At 43.5% G+C, this 26389-nt stretch overlaps 1 protein-coding gene and 1 pseudogene across 4 annotated transcripts in view; both read right to left on the reverse strand.

Moving 5' to 3' along the window:
- SEC14L1 (SEC14 like lipid binding 1) overlaps positions 1 to 26389 on the reverse strand; it is a 51969-nt gene that overhangs the window by 18853 nt on the left and 6727 nt on the right. Inside the window, exon 1 of one of the 3 annotated variants that reach the window (XM_089901632.1) lies at positions 25498 to 25581. The exons of the other annotated variants lie outside the window; for them this stretch is intronic. The gene's annotated coding sequence lies outside the window, so the exon portion shown is untranslated. Of the gene's footprint in view, positions 1 to 25497; positions 25582 to 26389 lie in introns of those variants that run through there. 3 annotated transcript variants of the gene reach the window in all.
- The window catches only part of LOC149746796 (XRN2 binding domain-containing protein 1 pseudogene), a 48377-nt pseudogene continuing 35498 nt past the window's right edge, over positions 13511 to 26389 (reverse strand). The window contains exon 5 of the transcript XR_016389086.1: positions 13511 to 25758. The product of XR_016389086.1 is annotated as an XRN2 binding domain-containing protein 1 pseudogene (transcript). The remainder of the gene's footprint in view (positions 25759 to 26389) is intronic.

Genomic DNA, 26389 nt, shown 5'->3' on the forward strand with positions numbered 1-26389 from the left:
CTTGCTACATAATTCATCCAAACTTTTAGAAAATGTACTTAGGCACCAGATTTAGTTTGCTCTGTAGCAATCTGTGAAGTTACTGAACTAAAGATACTGTTGAATTCACACTAAAACCTAAGCCATCCAAAGGATCACAGGTGTGCAAACACAGGAAACCATAGGGCATGGGATGACAAGTGTCCGGCTGTAAGAAGAAACCTGAAAAAGGAAGCCCAGGGCTCGCCTCGCAGTTCTGCTCCCCTATAATAAGGGACGGTACCGTGAGATGTTGTCATGTTAGATTGACAGACGCCACTCCCCTCTTAGGCGGGAGTAGAAACGGGGGCAAGGGGAATTGAGACACCCCATCTTTAATGACAAGCAAGCACAGATTTAAGGAAGAAATTTACGGTGTTGAAAGATTAATGAAAGTGTGGAAATGGCACAGACTGCTCTGACTGCACTTCTAACAAGGTGCACGTAGTTTCAGAGCACCGTCATACTGAAAAAGTTGGCCTTCTTGGAGAAGTTCCCTGACGTTCCCCTTCAACAGGCTCGACCATTTGAATATAAGTATACTCATCACACGAGCGGTCACAGAAGACCCCATAAAACACCAGAGTGACCTAGCAATTCCTCCACCCAGGATGTTCACAACCATTTCATTCCAAGTAATTCTCAGTTTTCTGGTATCTCATCTTCTCTCCATAACATTATAAAGTTACCCCAATCTGAAAAATGTATGCTGCCCTCCTGCTGTCTATATATTTATACTGTACCCAGCTAGGCAACATGGGAGGGAGGGGAAGAGGAAGTGGACAGTTCGGGAAACAGTGTCAGGGAAATACACAGGAGTGTCCTAAGAATAGCAAGTGCTGTAAGGCCTTAAGGAGAAGAAAACACACAGCTTAGAGGAACAGAGGGACGGAGGCTCTGGAAGGCTTCCAGGGAGAGGAGGCATTTACACCGGGCCTCAAAGCATGGAAAGGGCTGTTCATAGTCAGTGATGAGGGGAGAACATTCCCAGGAAAGAGAACCCAGGAGCGCGACTTTGAGGATACCTCGGGGCGTGAGCACAGAACCACAGCCGGCAGAGGAGGGAAATGGGGGCCTGCAGTGACGCCGTGACAAGGAACATCCCTGCTCAGCACCAGCCACGTAGCCAGGCCCCGAGAGCACGAAGGGGGTGGTGGGGGGGAGACCAAGACCAACAGAAGGCCCCGCCCTCTTCTGCAGGGAAGGAGGGAACGCTACCATGTGACCAGATGGTCAGGAAGGGAGGCAAAACCCACATGGTGACCAATTACATTTGCTTTTTAAATGTTTTTTACTTTGGGAGTTGAAAATATAATCTTCATACTTATGTACTCCCCGCCGTTCAAATATATTCTGAATTCCGTGACTGCTACCATGGGATGATAAATCACACGATAATTCTCTTAATGCATATTATAATAAACAACATTTAAGAAGTTTATTCAGCCGCTGAGATCGTAACATAGATAATTTAGGCCTCCACGAGGCCCTAAAATTTGTTAGTATTAAGTACTGCACACACAAACAATTCTAGAAAAAAAAATTGCTATCATTTGTTCTACACACTGACACTGTCTAAACTGACTTTTAAATTTTACTACATTAAAAAAAAAAACTGGCTTTGTCCATTGCAGCACTATGACATATCAAGAAATTGAGAATACAAGGGCTTCAAACAAAACAATTCTTTTTAAGTTACATAAAAGGTAGAGTAAGCACTTAGCAAGAAACAACCTAGGCTCCGATCTCTCCTATTTAAGTACCTGTTATATACCATTTTCAAAATACCCACATCTTTAAATTCTTGAAATAGAGTGGTCAGCATAAGGCATTACCCACACAAGCTAGCCCTGAATTTAAAACGTAGTAAAAACTTTCCATTCCCTGTAAAATTATCCCTCCATGCAGATTCATATTTGCAGAGACATTCATTTTTACCTCGGTATGCCCCAACCAAATGGCATTTGAGGTATCCAGGCTAACGAGCCACTAATACAGGAATCGGTATGTTCCTCTCCAAAGCTCTGTCGTTGTGGAAAGTGGTTAGTAAGCATCTACCCTCCTCCCTCCACATCCGTCACCCTGCCACCAGATGCAGGGTGACACTCAGCCACAGGGCAGAGACCAAGTCCTTTTTCTCTTTGATTATCCAGGAGAACAAGGACCTTACTCAATGCCTAGTAAGAAGAGAGTCACTGTTCAATAAACATTTTTTGAAATACGGAATAAAAGCTTCCTAAATAAACCAATGAATCCAGCTTCTTGCTTCTGTGCTCACTTACCCTGGCCTATCTTTCAGAGATGTGTGAGGTTAGTGAGTCCTGCGTACTGTTAGCATAGAAAACCCTAACTTTCTAGAGGGTTAAGGAAAGGAAGACTGCAAGAAGTTGACAAAACTTTAGTCTCTGAAACTGCTTAGGGTACCAGTACCCTAGTTTTCCAGCATGAACTACAACCTGTAAAGTTTCTGGAGCCTCTGAAATATAGCAGCATTCTGATTTTATTCAAAACGTTAATATATGTTCTAGCTCCATCCACAGGAAGGGCCTCCAAGTGATGACACCTCAGCTGCCGTGAGCAAACTTGGCATCCAGATCTTGTTTCCTAAATACCATTCTCTACTAAAAAGGAAGCTGTGCTCCCTGGAGAAATGGCTGATCACAAGTCTGGAGCAAGGAAAGGTCAAGGTTAGTCTTAAGTATTTCTTACCAGAAATCAAGGAAGTGCTCAGTGACTGATGGGGAACCAGCCTGAAGGGGTTCCACTTGCCAATCCCGGGATAATTTGAGCACCAGAAAGAAAAAAGGTGGTAAAGCTTTATAAATCATAGAGTGATCCTCAAGAAAAATGGGCGGGGGAGGAAATTTTACAGAAAAAGATCACCTAATCATCATAGAAGGAATGACAGAATTAGAAAAAAATCATCATTCTGCAACCATCAATTTATAATAACTGATTCAGGCAAGGATCATAAATGGTTGCTACAGAACGGTAGTTGTTGGAAGATACCACAGTCTCAAATTATCGTCCTGCCGATCATTAGTGACAAAGGCACAATGGTACCTTTATAATGGAAAGATCTAGTAGACATCACCTTAACCAAACGATTGCACTTGGGACAATCTGACAATCCAATGGTTGCAATGGAAGCACACACAAACCCACGAAGTCCTCACGACGCAAACGGCAAACTAAAGCTAATCGTGGGGAGCAATCAGACGAATCCAAATTGTGGAATATTCTACAAAATAACCAGCCCGGACTCTTAGAAAAGAAAAACTGTCCACGTCTTGAAAGGTGGACAAAGAAAGCAGGGAAGTGTCTAGAATAAAGACAACTGAAGAGACAGGACTATGGAATGCAATGCTGTCCTGGTTCCTGGATTGGAATAAAAATAACTCTATGTACTCCGTATTAAATAATATTATTCTATCAGTGTCAAATTTCTCAGGTGTGATAATGATGACAGTTATGTAAGGAGAATGTCTATTCTTCAGTATTTAGGGCAAAAGTGTTAATACGCAGCTTACTTTCAAATGGTTCTGCAAAAAATATATACATATATGGTGTGTGTGTGTGTGAAAAAGCGAGATAAAGCAAATGTGTTAATTTACCTGGGCGAAAAGTATACAGGTGCTCGCTATACTTTATCAACTTTTTTTTTTAAATGACATTTGTTGTTGGCTTTTTAAAAATATTTATTTATTTGGCCGCACTGGGTCTTAGTTGCGGCACACAGGATCTTTGTTGCAGCATGCAGGATCTTTAGTTGCTGCATGTGGGATCTAGCTCCCTGACCAGGGATCGAACCCAGGCCCCCTGCAATTGGAGCGCAGAGCCTTAGCCACTGGACCACCAGGGAAGTTCCTTTTTCAACTGTTTTTTAATAGAAATTTTTCAAAATAGAAAGCTGGGAAAAATATTAATAGGAAAAGGTAACCCTGGGGGGGGAGAAAGTCCACGTGTAAACCAACAGTGCTTTTGCAAGTAACTGATTAAATACAACATTGTCCCATTTTATACGTGAAAATGTACACAGATTTTAGGTTTGCCCACAGCCCTAACCCAAGGCGCACCTGCTCCTCCTTGTGGGGCCTCCTGCCCGCGGCCGTTCGCTGCAGCTCGGAGGAGACGCAGGCCCAGGGAGCTCCAGCTTACGGTTTTTCAAGAGAAGCCAGCAATCTGGATTTTATGAAGCTTCCCTATTTTTATAAAACCCTGTTTGGTCCAAAGAGCCCACACTAGCAGGCCTTCAATTTTATCTCCGCAGGAAGAAATCTCTAGGAGAGAAGTGAGGAAGAACCCCATATTTCAACGCTCACCAGGTTCCAACCACTGCGTCAGAAGAGCAGAGGTAGCTTTCAAATGTCTCCTTGTTTTTTTGCCAACTACCTGCAATATTGCCCAGTCGCCTGCTAATCACACTCGGTGCTTAACAAATACAAACATCAAGAAAGGCCGAACAAAAGTAACTCTTCCAGAAGTAACTTACTCAGAGGGGGAGAAATGTTCTTTGATGTCTCCTCTTAAAAGGAAAAACTACTTTTGGAAGAGGAATAACCATTGTAGTCATTTGCTCACTCTTTTTGTCTAACTTAGTGATCGTTTCAATGGTAGAAGCAGCAGGAAAGCCTTGTCCACTTGCCCCTGAGAGCAGAGCTGCTTCTGGGTAGCAACTCCCGCCCACCTTCCTACACCCACTCTTCCTCCTTCAAAAGGGATTCTGAGCCTGCAATTTGGGAGCTTGGAAACAGTACTTTCAGTTTTTAACCAACCTCCGAATGCAATTGTGACATATTAAAAGCTAGTACTGTGCTAAAGAAAACCATATTTTAGTGAAGACATTTCAACTTGTGCATTAATGAGCGTAACACTGCACAGTGCCAGGAAAACCCATTTAAAAGAAATTCCATTTAAAGAACCTACCTTTAAATTGAACTACGTTCATACCCAATTTAGCCAACAAACTAAGCCAGTTGCTTTCCCCTCAACTTGGCTATCCTGTGGCACCAGACTTGACCCTCATGAACAGATAGGGTTCTACCCTGGAAAGAATCAGTAAGTGAAAAAGCTAACCATGGCTTAAGTCTCTCTTAGAAGTTGCCAGTGTTCAAAGAAATATACAACATATCAAGAAAACATGGCAAGTTGATCAAAGTCCCTCAGAGTTATATTTCTACAATTCACGGAGTCTCAAAACAACAGCTACGTAAAGAGGGCCTACCATAACGCAGCCCTAGGCTAAGGTTCTGGAAAACACTCGAGTGGAAGACACAGAAACACACGACTGTACACAAGGGCAGCAGAGAGGCCCCAGGGAGAGGTGAGCCACCACCGAAGGGGCTGTATGACAACAACGCCCCGGCTGGGTGGTTCCAGAGGCTTCTCGGAGGAAGTACGTCTGCCGGGGGTCTTCAAGGGTGGGTAGCTTTACAGAAGTAACCCAAAGAGAAGGAAACATCCCTGGTGGGAGGGACAGGAGCAGAACCAAAAGGAAGCCAAGCTGGACGAGCCCCAGGGAGGCTGCCAGGTTCCCGGGGAGCAGCTAGAGCGCGGGGGTCGCTGCCCCGACAGCAGCAAGCTCCACGTCTGTGGCTGAAACTCAAAAGCAGATAAACATCCAAGCTAATTACAGACGTGGAAAGTGACAAGTGCCCAGGGAACCCGGGGGCCCTGCACTGCACCCTGTCACAATTCAGCCCTCGGTGGGCCCTTGCACTCCACCTCTAAGCCGAGGTTCCAAATCACAGGCCATTTGTGAATAAATGTGTTCATACTTAACAAGATATCGATAAAACCAAAATCTGTAGAAATTTGAGTCCTTTTAAAGAAAAGTTATAATCCAGTTAGTCATGATATACTTCATTCATCCAAATACTTATTGACAACCCTATCAGATTAGCTATTTTCAAACCAGTACAAGACCAACAAAGGAACAACGGTAACATGGCACACACAGTTGTATTAGTAAGTGCTGTATTTAACCCAGTCGTTTCCCTCAATCACCAGTCTTCAGATAGACCAATGTATCAAGTCACAACAACAGGCTGGATACCCACTGGTAAAATCAAACAAGAAAATAAAATGATTATACTAAAACTAAAAAGATATATATAAAAATTTAATATACTCCAAGCCATTTCCCTTTAAGATCAAACATATCTGAAGTTTAAATTATGAATTTCATCTTAGACAACCTCAAATTCCATGGTCCTGATAACACACTTTTTTTAAAATTAATTTTTATTGGAGTATAGTTGCTTTACAATGTTCTGTTGGTTTCTACTGCACAGCAAAATGAATCAGCCACACACATGCATACATCCCCTCCTTTTTGGATTTCCCTCCCATTTAGGTCACTGCAGAGCATTAAGTAGAGTTCCCTGTGCTATACACTATGTTCCCATTAGTCGTCTAGTTTATACATAGTATCAATCGTGTATATGTGTCAGTCCCAATCTCCCAATCCATCCCACCCCTCCCTTTCCCCCTTGGTATCCACACATAACACACTTTTTCCAGCGGCAATATTTAGTCTGGAAAAGACCTGAGTTCAACCTATGGTGCCATAATGTCTAAGGAAAGGGCATCTAAGAGGATCACATAACCCATTAAGAGGTTGATTTCTTTTCTAGAACCTTCTCGTTGAAATGTGATTTTGATGAATATTGTGGAGGGCACAATTATAGCTGAAAGAACAGATGGTGAATGCATTGCTCACATACCATGCACCAAAACTCTTGCAACTCCAAACATTTTAGACAGTTTTACCAGGAACGTATCCCTTTCTCCCAACACGCACTCCCACAGTGCACAATGATATAAACCAGCTCAGTTTACTTTTGATAAATGAGCCATTTCAACATACATTACTCTGGGGGCTTCCCTGGTGGCGCAGTGGTTGAGAGTCCGCCTGCGATGCAGGGGACACGGGTTCATGCCTTGGTCCGGGAAGATCCCACATGCCGCGGAGTGACTAGGCCCGTGAGCCATGGCCGCTGGGCCTGCGCGTCCGGAGCCTGTGCTCCACAACGGGAGAGGCCACGACAGTGAGAGGCCCGTGTACCGCAAAAAAAACAAAAACAAACAAACAAACAAACAAAAACAACATACATTACTCTGCACAACAGAGGGGGAATGCGCAAACACTGAGAAGAAACGTGGGGAATTTTGCACCAACACATCACAGTTTCTTTCACTCATAAATCCACTCCTTTGCTTCAACGGTCCTAAACATGAAATATTTTTGTTAAAGGATAAGAAACTTCAGAACTGCTTCTAAAATCCACATCTCTTCTCCTGGGAAACAGCACACAGACTCAGGGCCTTTGTGACAATTGGCGTGTCAGGCCTGCATGAAGGAAAGTCACTACTTCCAGTGACCGTCTGTGTCCTCTGCACTTCACTCACACCTTTACCACCTGCCCCTTAACGGACCTTCAGACGACTATTACCAGGCAACAGTGACAATTCTTAAAGGACCTGGTAAAAATTACCCACAAAATTAAAAGACTTCACACGTAAAAAGTTTTAATTCCACAGAGAGGTCAATAATCTGATTTATCCATACTATGATATTTTAAAATAGTATCCAAAAAGAAAAAAACAGTAGTAGGGTTTTTTTGTTTTATTTTGGCTGCGTTGGGTCTTCGTTGCTGCATGCAGGCTTTCTCTAGTTGTGGTGAGCAGGGGCTACTCTTTGGGGTGATGTGCAGGCTTCTCATTGCAGTGGCTTCTCTTGTTGCGGAGCACGGGCTCTAGACTCATGGTCTTCAGTAGCTGCAGCACGCGGGCTTCAGTAGTTGTGGCACGTGGGCTCAGTAGTTGCAGCTCACAGGCTTAGTTGCTCCACAGCACGTGGGATCTTCCCAGATCAGGAATCAAACCCGTGTCCTCTGCATTGGCAGGTGGATTCTTAACCACTGCGCCACCAGGAAAGTCCCAGTAGTAGGGTTTTTGATCTCTTAAAATATCTGGCTCGTGATGCCCATGTACTTGACTCTACTCCAAAAGGCAGCATTCTTGCAGATCTGAATGACGAGTGGGATGGAAGTGCTCTGAACCCAAATTCAGGGCGATGGTCTCTTCCCGAACAGCCACATAAGTTGTTCCTAGAGAGTTCTACCCATTTTAAGATTTCTTTTTTTGCGGTACGCGGGCCTCTCACTGTTGTGGCCTCTCCCGTTGTGGAGCACAGGCTCCGGACGCGCAGGCTCAGCGGCCATGGCTCACGGGCCCAGCTGCTCCGCGGCATGTGGGATCTTCCCGGACCGGGGCACAAACCCATGTCCCCTGCATCAGCAGGCAGACTCTCAACCACTGCGCCACCAGGGAAGCCCCCATTTTAAGATTTTCTACCACAAATTTTCCTAATCCTTTGGGTCCTAGAAACAAGCACTAGTTCATGACCTCCCCCCGGCAAAAAAAAAAATATCAGTGAGCAAAGAAACAAAGGAGTGGGTACAACAGAGGAGCAGGCAAATATTAGCAAAGAACTGGGACGTCACCCATAAAGTATAATCGGACAGTGCCCGCCACCCCCTGAACTCTCCCTGCAACATACAGTGAATTGTGGCTGTGATTTTACACTGCACATACGACAGTCACGTGTCCTGCTAACAAACTGTTCCTGGTTCATGGGAAATGTCTACATGTTAATATTTTATAATGTTCAGCAAAAAGTACCATGGCATCTAAGTATCTGAGTCATCGCTATGAGGTCAAAACAAGTAGGAAAACAAAGAATTCTGCTTAGAAGAAAAAGAATCATCTAAACCTGCTTACAAACTGGCTTGTTTACATTGGCTAAAGCAAGACTAGCACAGGGCTCTTGCTTTAGATACAATGCACAACAGGAAGCCAGTCTCAGGTGGGCCCTGGTGGAAGACGGAGCAGACATTACCCCTTCTCTCCTTGCCAAACCTAACACATATGTGGGTGCTGTATCGTGAAAGCCGTGACTTAGCGAGGCCTTCCAGAATACTGTACCTCAAAGTTCTTGTAATGTGTTCCTCTTCAAGAATTTCCAGGCAAGACCACCCGCAAACTTTTGTTAACACAATTTAATAGACTGACAAAGTTACTGGGTTTTCAAATAAAACTCAAAGGGTAATCAGTATGCTTGATTAACTGCATCTTCTGCACGTTAATTTAGGTTAGGAAACTACGGCCACCCACACTCGTCCAACTGTGTCACTTTCTGAAAGATCTCAAGATCGACATCTAAGTCAATAGCCTGGGGGCTCCATACTTCCAGCGGGTTTATTTTCTCAAAGATAATCATTGATGACATTTCTGACTGGCTTATCTGGGGTCATCTGTCCTTTAAAGCACTGTCACTTGGTGCTCTGTGTCAGAGGTTCCCAAATTTCGGTTCACAGCACCCTTGGAATCTCAGCAACTTTTTCACAGTGCCCCAAGGCCAAAAGAAATACCTTTTATTAGATTATTAGGTCCAAACAATTTAAAAAGCATTTGTGTCTTAATAACTTAGTAAGCATTTGAAAGAAATAACGCACTTAAGTTGAAGGAAAAGATGTTTTTGTTTCATTCTTAAATGACCAGAACTACCTGAGGGTGTGCGCGCCTCTTAAGAATCAAGCTGGAGCCACACTGCTGCCCCAATTTCCTGTTGGACACCAACTCCTCTGTGGCACTTGCCTTTTAGCACAGCAACCGCTGCAACCCTAGCTTCACCAAGATATGACACCATCAAAAGAAATGCAGTGCGATCCTGAAACCGTGAACTACTTGAACGAGGAGTCTGCAGTGTTTAAGAAATGTGGAGCATCACTGTGCTTCCTCAAAAATTAAAAATATCCCATAGCACTGGCGTGCTCCGGGGTGTCTCAGAACACAGTTTGGGAACTGTGGCTCCAAGTGCTTTAAATTTTATTCATTCATTCACAAATCCCTCTGCCTATAAATACATTATTCAAAATGCAAACAAATGAGCTTCAATCCAAGTGATTATCCTCTACTATCAAACTTTCAAAGGGTCCGGTGTTCATGTTAAGTTTCCAATTTCTGCATAAGAGCCTTCAAAAATCTAAGAGAGGGGTGGGCAAACCTTTGCCGTAAGTGAAGGGCCAAATGGTAAATACCTTCAGCTTTCTGCGCCAGTCTCTGTGGCAAATATTCAATTCTGCCTTTTGAGGACAGAAACTGCCACAGACAATATGTGAACAAATTGAGTACAGTTGGGTTCCAATAAAACTGTATTTAGAGACTGAAATTTGAATTTCATATACTTTTCACATGTCATAAAATAGTCTTTTGAATTTTTCCCAACCGCTAAAAAAATGTAAGAATGATTTTTAGCTTGTGTACAAAAACAGACAGCAGGCCATCGTGTACCCACTCCTGATCTAAGAGATTAACTGTAACAGTTTCCATTTAATTATTTTCTCACAAAAATTCAAGAGTTATTTTAAATGCCAACCAGTCAAAATTGTGAAGGACAGAAACTTGAAATAAAATAGAAAGGACTAAAAAACCAATGGACTGTCACTTACTGTACTTGTACTTATCTGTTCTCCGTTATACAGAGGGGTCCCAACAAATGCACATCTAACTTACATACACAAATTGGACTATGTACATTTAACCCAGAAAAGAAAGTGGGGAGGAGGGGAGAGGAAAGAATGAATGTGAATAATGAAGGTAACTCCTACCATTCCACTCAATGAACAGATGTGCTCCAGAACCATCTCTTCTATAACCTGCAGCCACCAACCACATGCGGCTATTTAAATTTAATTAAAAGCAAATAACATTAAAATTCAGTCCCTCAGTCTCACTGGCCACATTTCAAGTTCAAGGAGTTGCTCTGATCTTCTTGACTGACTCACCATGAATAACTTAAATCTGCAGCAAACATGCTGACCTGACAACCACACATCTCTGTCCTCATTACTGTCCTTAGAACGTCTGTAAGGCTGTGGTGGCACATGCCCAAAATGATAAGTCTTATGATAAATTTCTTCTCTCCATGAAACCCAAGAGTCATTCGTACTTGTTGATAAATGAATCTAGTATGAGTTTCAAATCTGTTTGATCAACTAGGCTTTTTTAATTAAAGCCTTTTGTCTAGAAGCAGAATAGAAGGCTGCGCTACCTATTTAATTAAAACTTTTCTGGCATCAGAGGGAAATTTTTTAAAAAACAGGCAGCCTCTGAACGCACACCAATCATAAAGCCAACTTACAGGTAAACATCAGCTAATTCTTTCAAGGACAGCTGATCGAGGTGGCTCAAAGGCCTTTTGTGAAGAGATTCTGGGGGCAGAGGGACCACTGTCAGGCCACCGGCCCTGCCCCTCCCAGGTGTGGCCTCTGGAAGCCACACCTCCCGCCCCTGCATGCTCCCTTCCTGTTCAACTCTTCCCCCAACTTTACCCACTGTATCCCTCCCTCTCTAGCTCCCCAAGAGTTAAAGATCTAGTTTTGTTTTCTGCCTAGAATATAACCTCAGTAACTGGTTTTTTCTTTCTTTCTTTTTTTTCTTTTTTGGTTTACCAACTGAAAAGTATCCCTTTGTTTTCTAGTTTACAAATATTAATCCTAACTTGAAAATAAATGATAGGTTTTACTCTTGATTCTAACATCTAAAATATTAGAAAGGTACTACTGAATGAAAAAGTATTATCTCTTTTTAATGCCTATGTTTTCCACTGCAATGTATACAAATAATGGAGCACTCTTCAGCAATACAATGTAATGAACTATCTTTCATCCACAATGAATGAATCCAAAATAATTATGCTGAATCAAAGAGGCTAGACAAAAAAAAAAGGTTATGATTCTATTTCCGTAAAACTCTAGGAAATACAAACTAATTTATAGTAACAAAAGGCAAATCAGTGGTGGCCTGGAGGTGGAGGTGTGTTGGTATGGGAAGGAGGGAGAAATTACAAAGGGACATAAAGCACTTTTGGGGTGATGGATATGTTCACTATCGTAATTATGGTGATGGTTTCACAGGTATACATATGTCAAAACTTATCCAACTATGTATTTTTAAAACATATAGTTTATTATTTGTCATTTATACTTCAATAAAGCTGGAAAAAGCAATAAAAACATAAACACATATAGTTTTAAATGGCAGGCCAACTCAGGGAAGCATTTCTAATAGTGACCAGTATTTCCTGATAGAGAAGCTTGACGCGCCATCATCAGCACAGCTGGAAAGCTCAAGGTTAAGTGAAGAGGAACGCGGCATAAAGGCTTCATTCACAATTGCCCAAGACTGGAAGCAAGCAAGATGTCCTGTGAAAGGTGAATGGATAAACAGACAGTGTGTGGTACATCCACACAATGGAGTCTTATTCAGCAATAAAGAGAAATGGGCTATCGAGACACAAAAAGATGTGCTAGAAACTTAAATGATTATTGTTTAATGAAAGAAGCCTGTGTGAAAAGGCTGCAGAATGTATGATCCCACCTATCTGACGCTCTGGAAAAGGCAACACTACCGAGAGAATAAAAAGACCAGGGGCTGCCAGTGCTGGATGGGAGAAGGGAGGGACGAAGGGGTGGGGCACAGAGGAGTTATAGGGCAGTGAAACTACTCTGTAGGACACTGTCCTTGTGGACACGTGACATTATACATTTGTCAAAACCCACAGGCCTGTACTAACAGAGAGTGAATCCTAATGTAGACAGTGGACTTTAGTTAATAATAACGTATAAACACTGGCTCACCAATTAAAACAAACCCACTACGCAAGATGTTAATAATAGGGGAAGCTGTAGAGGGGCATATAGCAACTCTGTACTACCTGCTCAATTTTCTGTAAACCTAAAACTGCTCTAAAATCTATTAAACATGAAAAAAAGAGAAAGGGATCAAGTAACACCTTGGCCAAAGGTAAAAGCCTATTAGCTACCTGTGGTATAAAAAAAACAAAAAGAAAAAAACTTCTTCTAAGAAGAACCTAGAGAAATTCGTAACATCATTTATTCAACAAACATTCCCTCCAGTGCCCATGACAGGCACTGCAGAGCAGGCACCAGGGACGCAGGAATGGAAGGTGGGCAAGGGGGAAGGAGCCAGCACTGCCTCCCCACAGCCGCACCATAAGCAGGTTCATGAAGATTAACGCATGTACTGGGCAGACTCTTCCTGTGAAACAAGTTTCTCCCCACTTTAAAAGGAGGAAACAGGGGCTTCCCTGGTGGCACAGTGGTTAAGAATCCACCTGCCAAGGCAGGGGACACGGGTTTGAGCCCTGGTCTGGGAAGATCCCACATGCTGCGGAGAACCTAAGCCCGTGCGCCACAACTACTGAGCCTGTGCTCTAGAGCCCATGTGCCACAACTACTGAGCCCGTGCGCCACAACTACTGAAGCCCGCATGCCTAGAGCCCGTGCTCTGCAATAAGAGAAGCCACCACAATGAGAAGCCCGTGTACCACAATGAAGAGTAGCCCCCGCTCACCACAACTAGAGAAAGCCCGCACGCAGCAATGAAGACCCAACCAGCCAAAATTAAATAAATAAATTTATTTAAAGTATATAATAATAAAATAAAATAAAATGAGGAAACAGAGGCAGAGAGAAGTCACATCCCGGGATCTGAACCCAGGCGTGTCCCAGAGCAACGTCATGTCTCAGAGCACAGGCCCTGGGAGAGCAGACCCGCCTTCAAGCCCAGTCCTACCATCAGAAGAGGGCCTTGGGAAGGCTACTCAATTTCAATGAGCCTCAATTTCTTCATCTTCAATTCATCTTAGTTTCTTCATCTTCTTTAACGTACAGAATTATGGAAGATTAAAAAAAGAAAATGTAGAGTGTTTAGCAGCCCTGACACAGAATAAGTACAAAAAATGTAGCTACCGTTCCAGGCTGCGCACAAACTTCTCAAAGAAGACAAAAGTGATCACTAAGCAAAGACACTGCCACCCACAGTCCAGGAACCAACTTGGCTCTGCACAAAAAGAGGAAGGGAAATTTCTAATGTGAATGGCTTTAAAAACTAAACATTTTCATTTGACATTTACCTTCTCTATTATACTTTGAAAATGCACCCCCAAAACCCATGTGTTCACCAAGCTAAGATTATAATTATATCCTCCATGGCCCTAAAAACACAGGATGTAAATATCATGAGGCTTGGTTGGAAACTAATTATTTTAAGTTTATAATTAGCCAACTGAAAAAAAAAAAAGGAACTAGGTGTAAGTAATATCATATAGGTCTCTTTCCTTCTTTAAGGAAAAGAAAAAGCCAAGAGGGGATGAAGATAGAAATGATACTATTTCAATTTAGGCACCGAGTGAAATACTCCCTCTGTAATATGAAATACAAGAAACACATGGATTTAGTTGTATAACTCATTAATTCGCTAAATATACTATACTCAGTTGCTAGAAGCAGAAAATATGGCCCCAAAGACAAATGACCAAAGCTGGGAAGAGAACTTTCATAAAATAAGTGGGGGGAAGGGGAGCTGCTGAGGAACAAGGTGTTCTCTGAAAGGCTAGGGTTACAGGTAGCCCTGAATCAGGCTTAACGCTAATGGTATTAACGTTTTCCACAGAATGAAGAAACACAGTATACTTGGAAGGGAAAGAACTCGTGTCAGGAAACGAATTACTCAGCTCCCATCATGGCCTGAATGAACGTAAACATCAGACTGCTGTCCCCACAATCCTGGAACGTCATCTACTGTTCCAAGGACAAAAGCCTTCTCTGGGTAACCTTGCACAACTGACTACTCGAGGGCGCCAGCACTCACGGCCTCACGCTATTTTAAACTCAGAGCTCCTAGCAACTTTGCCGTCCACTCCCTCCCTGCCACCCCTGCCACCCAATTACCAGGTATTCACCTCAGCTACACAACAGCGCCCTTTCCCTCCTCTCCTCCAGCACTGTCACTTCAGGACTCAGACACAAACCAAGGAGCTACACAGCAGAGCCAACAGAGAGCCTGGGCTGGAGTATCACCAGGCCTTGATTTGAATCTCAGTGGTACCACTTACAAGCGCCAGCCTTCTGTTACAGAAAAGAGCAAGAAAGGCTGCGAGCCACCAAAGATGGAGCATTAGGGCGAAAACATACTGCCCAGCTGCGAACCAGGTCAGACACAGACAGATCATAGGGAGAATGAGGCTGGGGAAGACGACTGGGGAGGAACTTCAAAGCAAAGACTGCAAACTCGCCCTGTCCAAAATCAGGAAAGCCAAGGGCCTGAGCGCTGCCTGCGGAGGGGCGAGATCGGGTTTGCCTGGAGGCGAGCCAGCTGCAGGCGGTCTGGGCTTACATGCAACCGGATCAGAGCCATGCCACCTGGGCTGTCTGCACCACAGTCAGTGGGAGAGGCAGCCAGGGCAGGGATGGTTACTTGGCAAGCAATTTAAATCTCAGTTTTCTCATTTGTAAAGTGGATTAAGAGAAGAGCCTATCCCAAAGGTACAAACTTCCAGTTATAAGCTAAGTTAAGTCCTGGGGATGTTAACTATACTGTATTGTACATTTGAAAGTTGGTAAGAGATCTTAAAAGTTATCATCACAAGAAAAAAAATGTGTAACTGTGAGGCGATGGATGTCAACTAAACTTAGGGTAATCATTTCACAATATGTACATAAATCATTACATTGTTAAATGAATACAATGTTATATATCAATTATATCTCAAAAAAGGGGGGGAGGAGAGGGGAGAAGAGCCTACCCCACAAAGCCAGTGTGAGCAATGAATGAGATACTGGCATACAGCACCCAATACATGCTCGTCATTATTCTTAGGTCTTTTAGACGTTCTTTAAGTGTTTCTTAAACGGTGGTTCAGCTGTGAGACCCCCGTCTGCGCACAGGGGCCCAGGCAACCAGGTCTCCTCAAGGGGCTGTATGCTGTCCGGTTGCCCACGACGTGCTCAAGGCCTAGCACAGAGGAATGCCCTACCAGTCCCCTCCAGGAGATAAGACAAGAAGACTTCTGCAGGCAGAACTCGTTTTGAAATTGTTTCCCATCCCCCTGTGGCATCCGGGCCTATTTTGCCTTCCCATTACATGACTAACATTCTCCAACGAAATTGCCTTAAAAGCTTTAAGTTAAAAACATGATACAGCTGTATTTGAGGGCCATTCACAATCTAAGATTTCCTTCATGAAAAACAAACATGACCATGAGAATCACAAAAACATAAAAAGATATTTTTTCCCCACCATTCCCCTGTATGGTGACAAAGCAGAATCAAAATGTTTATGCTGTGTTAATTTCCACAGATTTAAGTCAGACCCGGAAGCTGAAGACAGTGCTATCCCTATTTTCCATTCTCAGCCTCACCAGTCAATACTCAATTTTAAGTCAAAGAACTGTGACTCCTGATCCATCGTGCGAAAGGGCTGCCCACTATCATTGAAAACAGTTGAGCCAACAAGTCACTCAAGTGAATGTTTATCTCCCTCCCCACCCTCTGGTTGGTTTCAACCTTGGCTAAGTGTCAAACAAAACCCAACTTAAGGACCTAACTGACTTGGATTCATGAAAGTGTAGCAAAATCTATCTCAGAGAAACGGTTTGAGTAACGTACAAACTCCTTTTAAAAGATAAAAGTTTCCTTGGACCTTTAATGTTAACCAGTTATTTTTACTATAATGTTACTTAAATACGTACAAACAAACTGGGCAAAAACTCATACAATTATAAAATTCAAACTATCCATATAGGGACTTCCCTGGCGTTGCAGTGATTAAGAATCTGCCTGCCAATGCAGGGGACACGGGTTTGAGCCCTGGTCCAGGAAGATCCCACATGCCGCAAAGCAACTAATCCCGTGCCCCACAACTACTGAGCCCGCACACCTAGAGCCCGTGCTCCACAACAAGACAAGCCACTGCAATGAGAAGCCTGGGCTCCGCAACGAAGAGTAGCCCCCGCTCACCACAACTAGAGAAAGCCCGTGAGCAGCAACGAAGACCCAACGCAGCCAAAAATAAAATAAATAAATAAATTTTTTTAAAAAAGATGGGCTTCCCTGGTGGCGCAGTGGTTGAGAGTCCGCCTGCCGATGCAGGGGACACAGGTTCGTGCCCTGGTCTGGGAAGATCCCACATGCCGCGGAGCGGCTGGGCCCGTGAGCCATGGCCGCTGAGCCTGCGCGTCCGGAGCCTTTGCTCCGCAACGGGAGAGGCCACAACAGTGAGAGGCCCACGTACTGCAAAAAAAAAAAAAAAGATACATGCACCCCAATGTTCACCACAGCACTATTTACAATAGCCAAGACATGGAAGCAACCTACATGTCCATCGACAGATGAATGGATAAAGAAGATGTGGTGTGTGTTTATGCGCGCGCGCACACACACACACACACACACACACACACACACACACACACAATGGACTACTACTCAGCCATAAAACAGAATGAGATAATGCCATTTGCAGCAACATGCATGGACCTAGAGATTATCATACTAGGTGAAGTCAGTCAGAAACAGAAAGACAAATACCATATGACACCACTTATATGTGGAATCTAAAATATGACACAAATGAACTTATTTATGAAACAGAAACAGACTCACAGACATAGAAAACAAACTTATGGTTACCCAAGGGGAAAGGGGGTGGAGGAGGGATAAATTAGGAGTTTAGGAGTAGCAGATACAAACTACTATATATAAAATAAACAACAATGTCCTACTGTATAGCACAGAAAACTATATTTAATATCCTGTAATAAACCATAATGGAAAATATGAAAAAGAATATATATATACGTATAACTGAATCACTTTGCTGTACACCAGAAACTAACACAACATTGTAAATCAACTATACCTCAATAAAAAGAAAAAAGTACTGTTTGGTGCCCCCAAAATAAACTTAAAAGAAAACACATACTGTCTAATAGCACTTAGCTATGAATATGATAGGTATCCAGATGATCTCAATGTGTTTATTTTTTTCAATTATCAAAATAAAAGCACAAGGGCTTCCCTGGTGGCGCAGTGGTTGAGAGTCCGCCTGCCGATGCAGGGGACGCGGGTTCGTGCCCCGGTCCGGGCAGATCCCACATGCCGCGGAGCGGCTGGGCCCGTGAGCCATGGCCGCTGAGCCTGCGCGTCCAGAGCCTGTGCTCCGCAACGGGAGAGGCCACAACAGTGAGAGGCCCGCGTACCGCAAAATAAATAGATAGATAGATAGATAGATAGATAAATAAAAAAAATAAAAGCACAACATTAACCAATCGTGTTAGAGAATTAAAGGATAATAGTCAGAAAAAATAGAGGTATACACATCTTTAAGTACATCTTTATACTTAAGATAGCTTGTCTCTGTCAATAAATCTTGAAGGTCAAATGTTTCACAGACCACAGTTACTTAAGTCCTAGGCAAACAAGAATGTCTGGAGTGCTATGAAGGGTTTCTCTTCTCTTTGTTTTTTGTCTTTGAAACAGTCACATGACTGATCCGTGACCCAACGGAATCCAAAACATGCCATGATTTTCCAAAAATATTCCTAATCCATGAAATCTTTTGTCTAATAGAGAGCAAACTGAGTATATGTGACAATAAAAATAGCAGTTTTGCATATTCTTCTTCAAATTAAGCTGTATTTGGCAGAGAACTGTTTTACTTTCCAGAGTGTAAAAAATAAATTCGTGGACTTCAGAAGAGCATTTGATATTCCAGGGACCTGCAGCTGTCAGCTTTTAAAGATGCCATGTGTTTGCCCACATAAAAGAATGTAATAAGCCATGGAAATATTATCCGGTCTCATGAACCAGAATAAAAAATCTATTGTCGGTAGGCTAATAGTAGGAGTTGGGTTACTGTATCAGGAAAATATCTATCAAGCACTGCTTATTAAACGCCTATGATACAAGTTGTACCTCACAGACCTTGACGTGTTCGGTTCTCTCTCTTCTCTACCACTTCCCTTCCTTTATGGCAGAAGCCCCCATTCTGCTTCAGTGCATGCCCCCCAGCTCATCATTCTACATCTACTTTCAGATGCTCTTCTTTCTTTGTTAAGAAACTAACAGCAGTGGCAATCATGAGATGTAACTTTAAAGATCTATTTTGAACAGGTGGAATGAAATACAGTGGTTGAACTCCTCAAGGAACTTGTCTTTTGGATCTGGAATCTATCAAATATAAAAGACCAAAAAAATAAACCTAGAGAGATATGCACTTATTTTTGGTTGACATAATAGTCAAAAACTAGACTTTAAAAATGTACAGTAAACACAATAGCCAAAAGGTGGAAGCAATCCAATTGTCCACTGATGAATGAATGAACAAATTGTAGTGTGTATATCTATATATACACGCATACGTGGGATTATTCAACTTTAAAAAAGAAAAAAACTTTTGACACATTACAACATGAATGAACTGTGAAGACATTATGCTAAGTGAAATAGGCAAGTCAGAAAAGGACAAACGTTGTGTAATTTCTCTTATGTGAGGTATCTAGAATAGTCAAATCTATAGAGACAGAAAGTAGAAAAGGGGTGGGGCGTACCAGGGGCTGGGGGTGGGGGAGGGGGAGGGGGAGTTAGTGTCCAATGGGGACAGAACTTCTGCTTGGGAAGATGCAAATGTTCTGCAGATGGACGGTGGATGGCTGTACAACATGTGAATGTACTTAATACCACCGAACTGTACACTTGGAACTGGTTAAAATGGTAAATTTTATGTTATGTATATTTTACCACATAAAAAAAAGTACAAATCTACTCCACCTGAAAATTAGCAAATAAAGCCATACAAATAATTCAGTTAAGACCAGTTCAAGGAAGCACATGCTTGTTAATATAATTTTGGTATCACTAAATAAACTCAAGAACAGCAGTCTGGAGAAGCACACAAAGCAAACAGTCTCCTTTTAGTGTACGTTCAATCCTTCAAAAGAAAACAAAATGTAACAAGAGTCTCTGTTACACAACTGTTAAAGAATCTATCCTTTCAAAATTTTTAAATTAAAAAAAGTTATAACTGAAACCAACTTCCTTTCTTCCTATTCCATTTACTACAAACCAAATTAAGGACATCTAAACAAGTGGTCCTCAAACCTGAGCAGGCATCAGAACCATCTACAGGGCTTGTGAAACTAGACTGCTGGGCCTGCCCCCAGAAGTCCTGATCCAGTAGAGAATCAGAATCTAGAACTGTTAGAATTTGCATTCTAAACCAACTCTGTGTTCAGTAAAATGAAGATAACATGCATTTGGGGAAGAGCTTTCTCAATATTAATAGCATATATCCTGCAATGCAACCATCTCTTAAATCAATTTACTTCTTAAAATATGTACCTGTAGCTTTTAGTTCTGGACTTGGTTTTTAAAAACATATATAGGCATTAAACTAGCAAAAAGAAAAACACATATTTTATGATTAGGACCACCTTATGTTACAGAGTAACTTATTCATTAAGAAAAAAAGAGTCAGGGCTTCCCTGGTGGCGCAGTGGTTGAGAGTCTGCCTGCCGATGCAGGGGACGTGGGTTCGTGCCCCAGTCCGGGAGGATCCTGCATGCCGCAGAGCGGTTGGGCCTGTGGGCCGTGGCCGCTGAGCCTGCATGTCTGAGCCTGTGCTCCGCAACGGGAGAGGCCACGGCAGTGAGAGGCTCGCATACCGAAAAAAAAAAAAAAGAGTCATGCATCACCAACCTCTCAGGTTTAAACCTGTAGAGATCTCAAAAAGAAAATTAGAATACTATTCTATCAGAGTCAAGAATTTTTAAATGAATTTTATGTTCTGTAGAACCACAGAAACAAAATTTTTTATATACTTGGCATTCATTGCTATGGGAAAAAAGCCACTCAAACACCAAGTGATACATAAACCAGGACACGTTTGTCAGTCAACTATAGTAATTATAGGCTTCAGTTCACTGATCATAAACTCTATTTTACTTACAAAAACCAATTTGCATCAGATTCCTTCAAAACATGATATAAGTATAAGCAGTAAATCCAACCAAAAGAGTATGTTCCAATGTGACCTTTTGTTGAAATTTTCACTGCCAGAAGCAGAGTCATGCAGGAAGCGAGAGCACACATCCCAGGACTCGCTTATTCTTTTTTTTTTTTTTTTTTTGCGGTACGCGGGCCTCTCACTGTTGTGGCCTCTCCCGTTGCGGAGCACAGGCTCTGGAGGCACAGGCTCAGCAGCCATGGCTCACGGGCCCAGCCGCTCTGCGGCATGTGGGATCTTCCCAGACCGGGGCACGAACCTGTGTCCCCTGCATCGGCAGGCGGACTCTCAACCACTGCGCCACCAGGGAAGCCCTCGCTTATTCTTTAGACACATCAATTTCTGGGGCCTTCCTCTATGCTCAGGGTAAAAAGCAGAACATTTGGTTCCCACCCTCAAGATGCTCGAGTGTAAGGGAAGGTGACAAGCCTAGCAACCCCAGGAAGGCAGGGACCGGCGAGGTGACAGTGGGACACCAGAGCCCAGAGCAGGAACTCCTCTGAGAACAGGATCTGACCAGTGAGAAGGATGGAGAAAGGCCCTCCAGGCACGAAGGCCAGGAAGCAGAATGGCACACTTGGGAAGCGGCCAGTGACCCTACAGAACTCGAGTGGGGAGCACGTGAGGGTCTCGCCTGTGGAGACGAGGCTACGAGAAGACCTTAAGAGGTAGAAGGAGAAGGGATCCGGGATGGAGCTAAAGGGTCCAAATTCGTCTCGGAGGTGAGGTGCAGCCACTTGAGAATTTTAAACTAGCAAGTGACATGGTCAGATGTACAACTGGAAGACTGGGCGGCAGCAACCCTGAGAAAGAGCGGGTGGGAGAGACAGGGTTGAGATGCAGAGCCCGTAGGTCACTGCAGGGACCTGGACGTGAAGGGACGAGCTGTGATCTGAGGCTGAGCCAACAGGGTCAAAGGAGCAGATTCAGACCCAGGTCAGAAGACCTCCTCAACGGGCAAGGGTCCAGCCATCACCAGGGCTGAGGGGGGAGGGGGGCTGTCAGGGATGTCTGGGTTCTGGGTCTGAGGGTTGGGCACGTGGCAGTGGCACTCAGCAGAAGCAGCAGCTCGGAGGAAAAGTAGAGCTTTTCAGAGGAATTTTAGTGTGTGTGTGTGTGCGTGTGTGTGTGTGTGTGTGTGCGCATGTGCGTGTCTTTTTTCTGTTGGTGTGCTCTTTGTGGGGCAGAAGGAAGGTGTGGACTCTGTTTCAGAGGTACTAAATCTGCCTTGAAATGGCCAGGTGGAGATGTCCTGGCAGGGAGCTGGCTGGAAATCTGGAAGCTCCTGCGTGTAGGCTTAAGATAAGCTTTCAGAGCTTTGGTTTATAAAGTGACGGTTGAAGCCACGGGTTTAAATGAGGCTGCCCAGGAAGAGATGTAGGGTGAGAGAGAGCCGGATATTCCTAAAATAGCATAATTACCAATTAAAACACCTGTGATGTCCAGAAAACACAAAATATTCAACTAGGGGGTCTCAAAATAGCAAAACAAGTTATCATTAGAGGAAGAGTCCATCTGTACCCAAGAAGGCAAGGAGGTAGGTGGAGTAACAAAAGCAAGGGCGACCAGAGGGAGGGCCAGAGACCCGAGAGGAAGAGAGCTACCACCAGCCGTCTAATCAAACATGCGAGACATTTAGAACCGGACACTTGTCAATCACTCAGATCTGCACTATGCATGTGAACAATGCACTAGGGATACTCTAGTGCAAAAACATGTAGGAGAGATCTATGAAATACTCGTGGCGGACTTCGGAATGGAAAAAGGATTCAGTACATATCACGATATATATAGCAATTATCTTACAGAGTGATAATTACATAAACCTACATACAAAAAACAAAAACAAGGCCAGTACTCCTAACATCAAATTGTACCTTTCAAGAGAACTGTAATGCGATACATGCTTTCTGTTGCAACATGTAAAATTATTCCACTAGAAGTATATGAAATTGTCAGTTTCACTCTCGCACAGGTTAAAAATCAAGGTAGAAGGATCAATTATCACACCTGCCAAGGCAAATCCTCTCTTCAGTGAATTTCTCTGTGGGCACTTCCCCAACTAGACCGACATCCCTATCCGGGGCTCTAATGAAAGAAGCACAAACAAAGGACTGGCCAGCACCACTGCCACCCCCACCACCTCAGGGGTCCCCAAGCGCTCACAGCAGACGCTACATAGAAACCCTCTTAATCAGACCTGCCAATAAATTAACTCCTTTCAACTGCTCACTATAAACAGTAGGATCAATGAAGTGGGTTACAAAGTAACTATAAATGGAAAGACCCAGTTTAATTTGGGAAAAAAATGTTTTGCATCCTATTTGCAACTCAAAATTACAAAGGATAATCACCAGGACAAAAAAGGAGCAGCCGGTTTTAACCACTCACTTCAATCTCTATCAGGGAATGTTTAAACAGAGCTGCTAAAAAGTAGATGAACTGATTGATCTGAGGCCTGTGTGTACTCCCTGTGCCTATTTGCCGTCATGAACAATTAAATCAGCAAAAGGTTAAGGTAATTGAAAAGGACAAGTGACCCAGTTTCTGTATCAAAGCCATGGCAGGAAAGGAAACAAAGGAAAAGGAGGATGTAAAGGAACAGAGGAGGCTGAAGAAACATAATAACCAAACACAAAGGTTTATTTGAAGCACGATCCAAACAAGTTATAAAAAGACATTGCTTAAGGGGCTTCCCTGGTGGCACAGTGGTTAAGAATCTGCCTGCCAATTCAGGGGACACGGGTTCGAGCCCTGGTCCGGGAAGATCCCACATACCACAGAGCAACTAAGCCCATGTGCCACCACTACTGAGCCTGCGCTCTAGAGCCGGCCTGCCACAATTACTGAGCCCACGTGCCACAACTACTGAAGCCCGCACGCCTAGAGCCCGTGCTCCGCAACAAGAAAAGCCACAACGATGAGAAGCCTGCGCAAAGCAACAAAGAGTAGCCCCCGCTCGCCGCAGCTAGAGAAAGCCCACGCGCAACAACGAAGACCCAACGCAGCCAAAAATAAATTAAATTTAATAGAAAAAGACATTGTTTGAGACAGCTGAGACAGTCTGAACATGGACTTGCTATTGGATGACATCAGGGAATTATCAGTACTCTTGCCGGGTGGATAATGACACGGAGGTTACCTTTTAAAAAGAAAAAGGTCCTTATAGTTTGAGGTGCATGCTGAAGTGTTTTGGGATGAATTAACAAGATGCCTGAAATCGGCTTTACATACACCAGCGGGGGAAAAAGTGGGGAGAGCAGATGAAACAAATTGGCAAAATGTTGATGCTTTTGGAGCTGGGCCATGGGTACCTTTCTCTCCACTTCTGTATGCTTGAAATTTTCCATAATACAGGGTTTACCTGTTTGGTTTTTTAGACAAAATCAGGTAAATCAAAGAGGCAAGGAGCTGAATCAGATCCTGCTTTATTTCTTCTTGAAATATCTCCTACTGAACTATAACTGTCTTCACCCTAGCACATTAAAAGTAATTCAGAGTGCATAATGTATTGGGAGAGTGGGTTTAAGAGAATGGAAAATGCCTGGTTCTGTACACAATAGTGTACAATGGAAGTACACTATAATTGCTCATTTTCAAAGCTAAGCACGTCTGACTACAATCCCAGCTTTGATTAAATGCAATAGCATTTACACTATGGCATTCAAAAACTTGATAAATGAAAAGAGTACAATCTCCCCCACTAAAAACTGCCCAGGATCCTTAATATAACATTAGAGAAACTGGACCATTTCCCTTCACTCCTAGACTGAATAAAACTGGTTTTAAAGTTAGCGACCCCAAAATGCAGACTGCTTATTCCTTTGAGTAAAAACAAATTCTATTGCATATTAGGCTCACTGAAGATCTAACAATACCTCAATTAATGAAAAAGATGTATTTCAACATCACACCTAACCATCAGAAACCTGGAAACTACAAAAAGGCCCAGGGATAAAATCTAGGATGAGAGGAAGAGGATGTGCTTCGAAAAGAAAAGCAAAAGATGGAATGAAAATATTTCGTAACTGAAATAAAGGTAAAAACCCAATATGCATGGGACTCAGGTCAGAGGAAGAAAACGAAATCAGAGGAAAGGGGACTGGGGCTCCCGATATCTTCAGGCACGGAGGAAGGGGTGGGTGAACACACAGGGGCTTCAGGAGGCAGCCAGCCGCCTCGGAGCAAGAAGGCAGAGCAAGCCGGGCTCCGGCAGGACCCCAACCAACAGAGGAACAATCTGGAAAGGGCTGCATGGGGGGGCCTCCTTGGGAAGCACTCTGCCGCTCGGATTTCTGTGCACCTCGCCCCCGCCACCGCCCCAGAAAGAGCCAACTTGATTGCCCTTGGTGTGAGGCTCCCCTCAGACTGCGCTGCGATACACGAGCCTACGCCGGGGTCCCCCACGTATCTTCCCAGCTGTCCTGATGTATAAACTGTGAACGGATGAAATAAAGCTTAAATATAAATACAAATGTCTATTTAATCTAAAAGAGACACACATTCAGAGTTTATATGCCAGCATATGACTCTGTTGATTCATTTCACCTTGTATTTGGGAGCGGGACAGGGGCTGGCTGTCAGAAAGGGATGGGGGAGGCTGTGGATGTTTCCAGGCCCTGCCTCACCCACCGTCACGTCTGTGGTCTGCTTAGTTCTATCACGTCCTCACAACAGTCTCCACTAGTGACCGGCCTAGACACTAGGTTACAGAGCACGTCTGTAGCGGGGCCCAGCTCTGCACCTAGTATCACATCAAATCTTTCTCCTCCCTTCATCCTCTAGTCTTGGTGGGAAGACATGAGGTATCTGAGGAAAGAGAAAATGAACGGAAAAAACCAGAGAACAAAACAAACAAGAGAATGAAAAGAGCAGAAGCAAATGTTGTTCTGGGGGCCATTCAATCAGCAACCACACGCTTGCAAAGAGGGCTTTACGGTTACTCAACTTGTAAAAGTACATCACTTAAACTACTACGAAATTTGTCAAATGGGTTTTGCATAATTTATGAAGATGTTAAAAAAAAAAATCCACTTCCCATATCCTCACACGAAAAGCTCAAGTGAACAAACAGACACCAGCTGATCAAAGATATCTGAGTGCCTGCTATGTGCTTGGTACCGAAGCTGGAGGGAACAAGGGAAAAAACAAAGCCTCTGCCCTCGAGGAACATACAAAATAGAGAATAAAAGAAACTAATCACCTGCCACTGACTACACCGTGAAGGAGGAGTCGGAGGAAAGGGAGAGAAACGCGAAGGGCTTCTGAGCAGCATCAGGGAAGCGGGTGGGCCAGTAGGAGTAGGATTAGACAGCTGGGGAAGGTGAGCATCTAACGTGGGGAAGGAAGTGTCAAAAGAAAGGGTGGGGGCAGGAAAAGACACCGAGTGGGAAACAGGGACAGCACAGAATAGAGGTAAACATTCATGCTGGGAAGTTTG

This window comes from Delphinapterus leucas, chromosome 19, assembly GCF_059928025.1.
Source record: "Delphinapterus leucas isolate spDelLeu-1000000601 "Yukka" chromosome 19, BTC_Dleu_Yukka2, whole genome shotgun sequence".
NCBI lineage: Eukaryota > Metazoa > Chordata > Mammalia > Artiodactyla > Monodontidae > Delphinapterus > Delphinapterus leucas.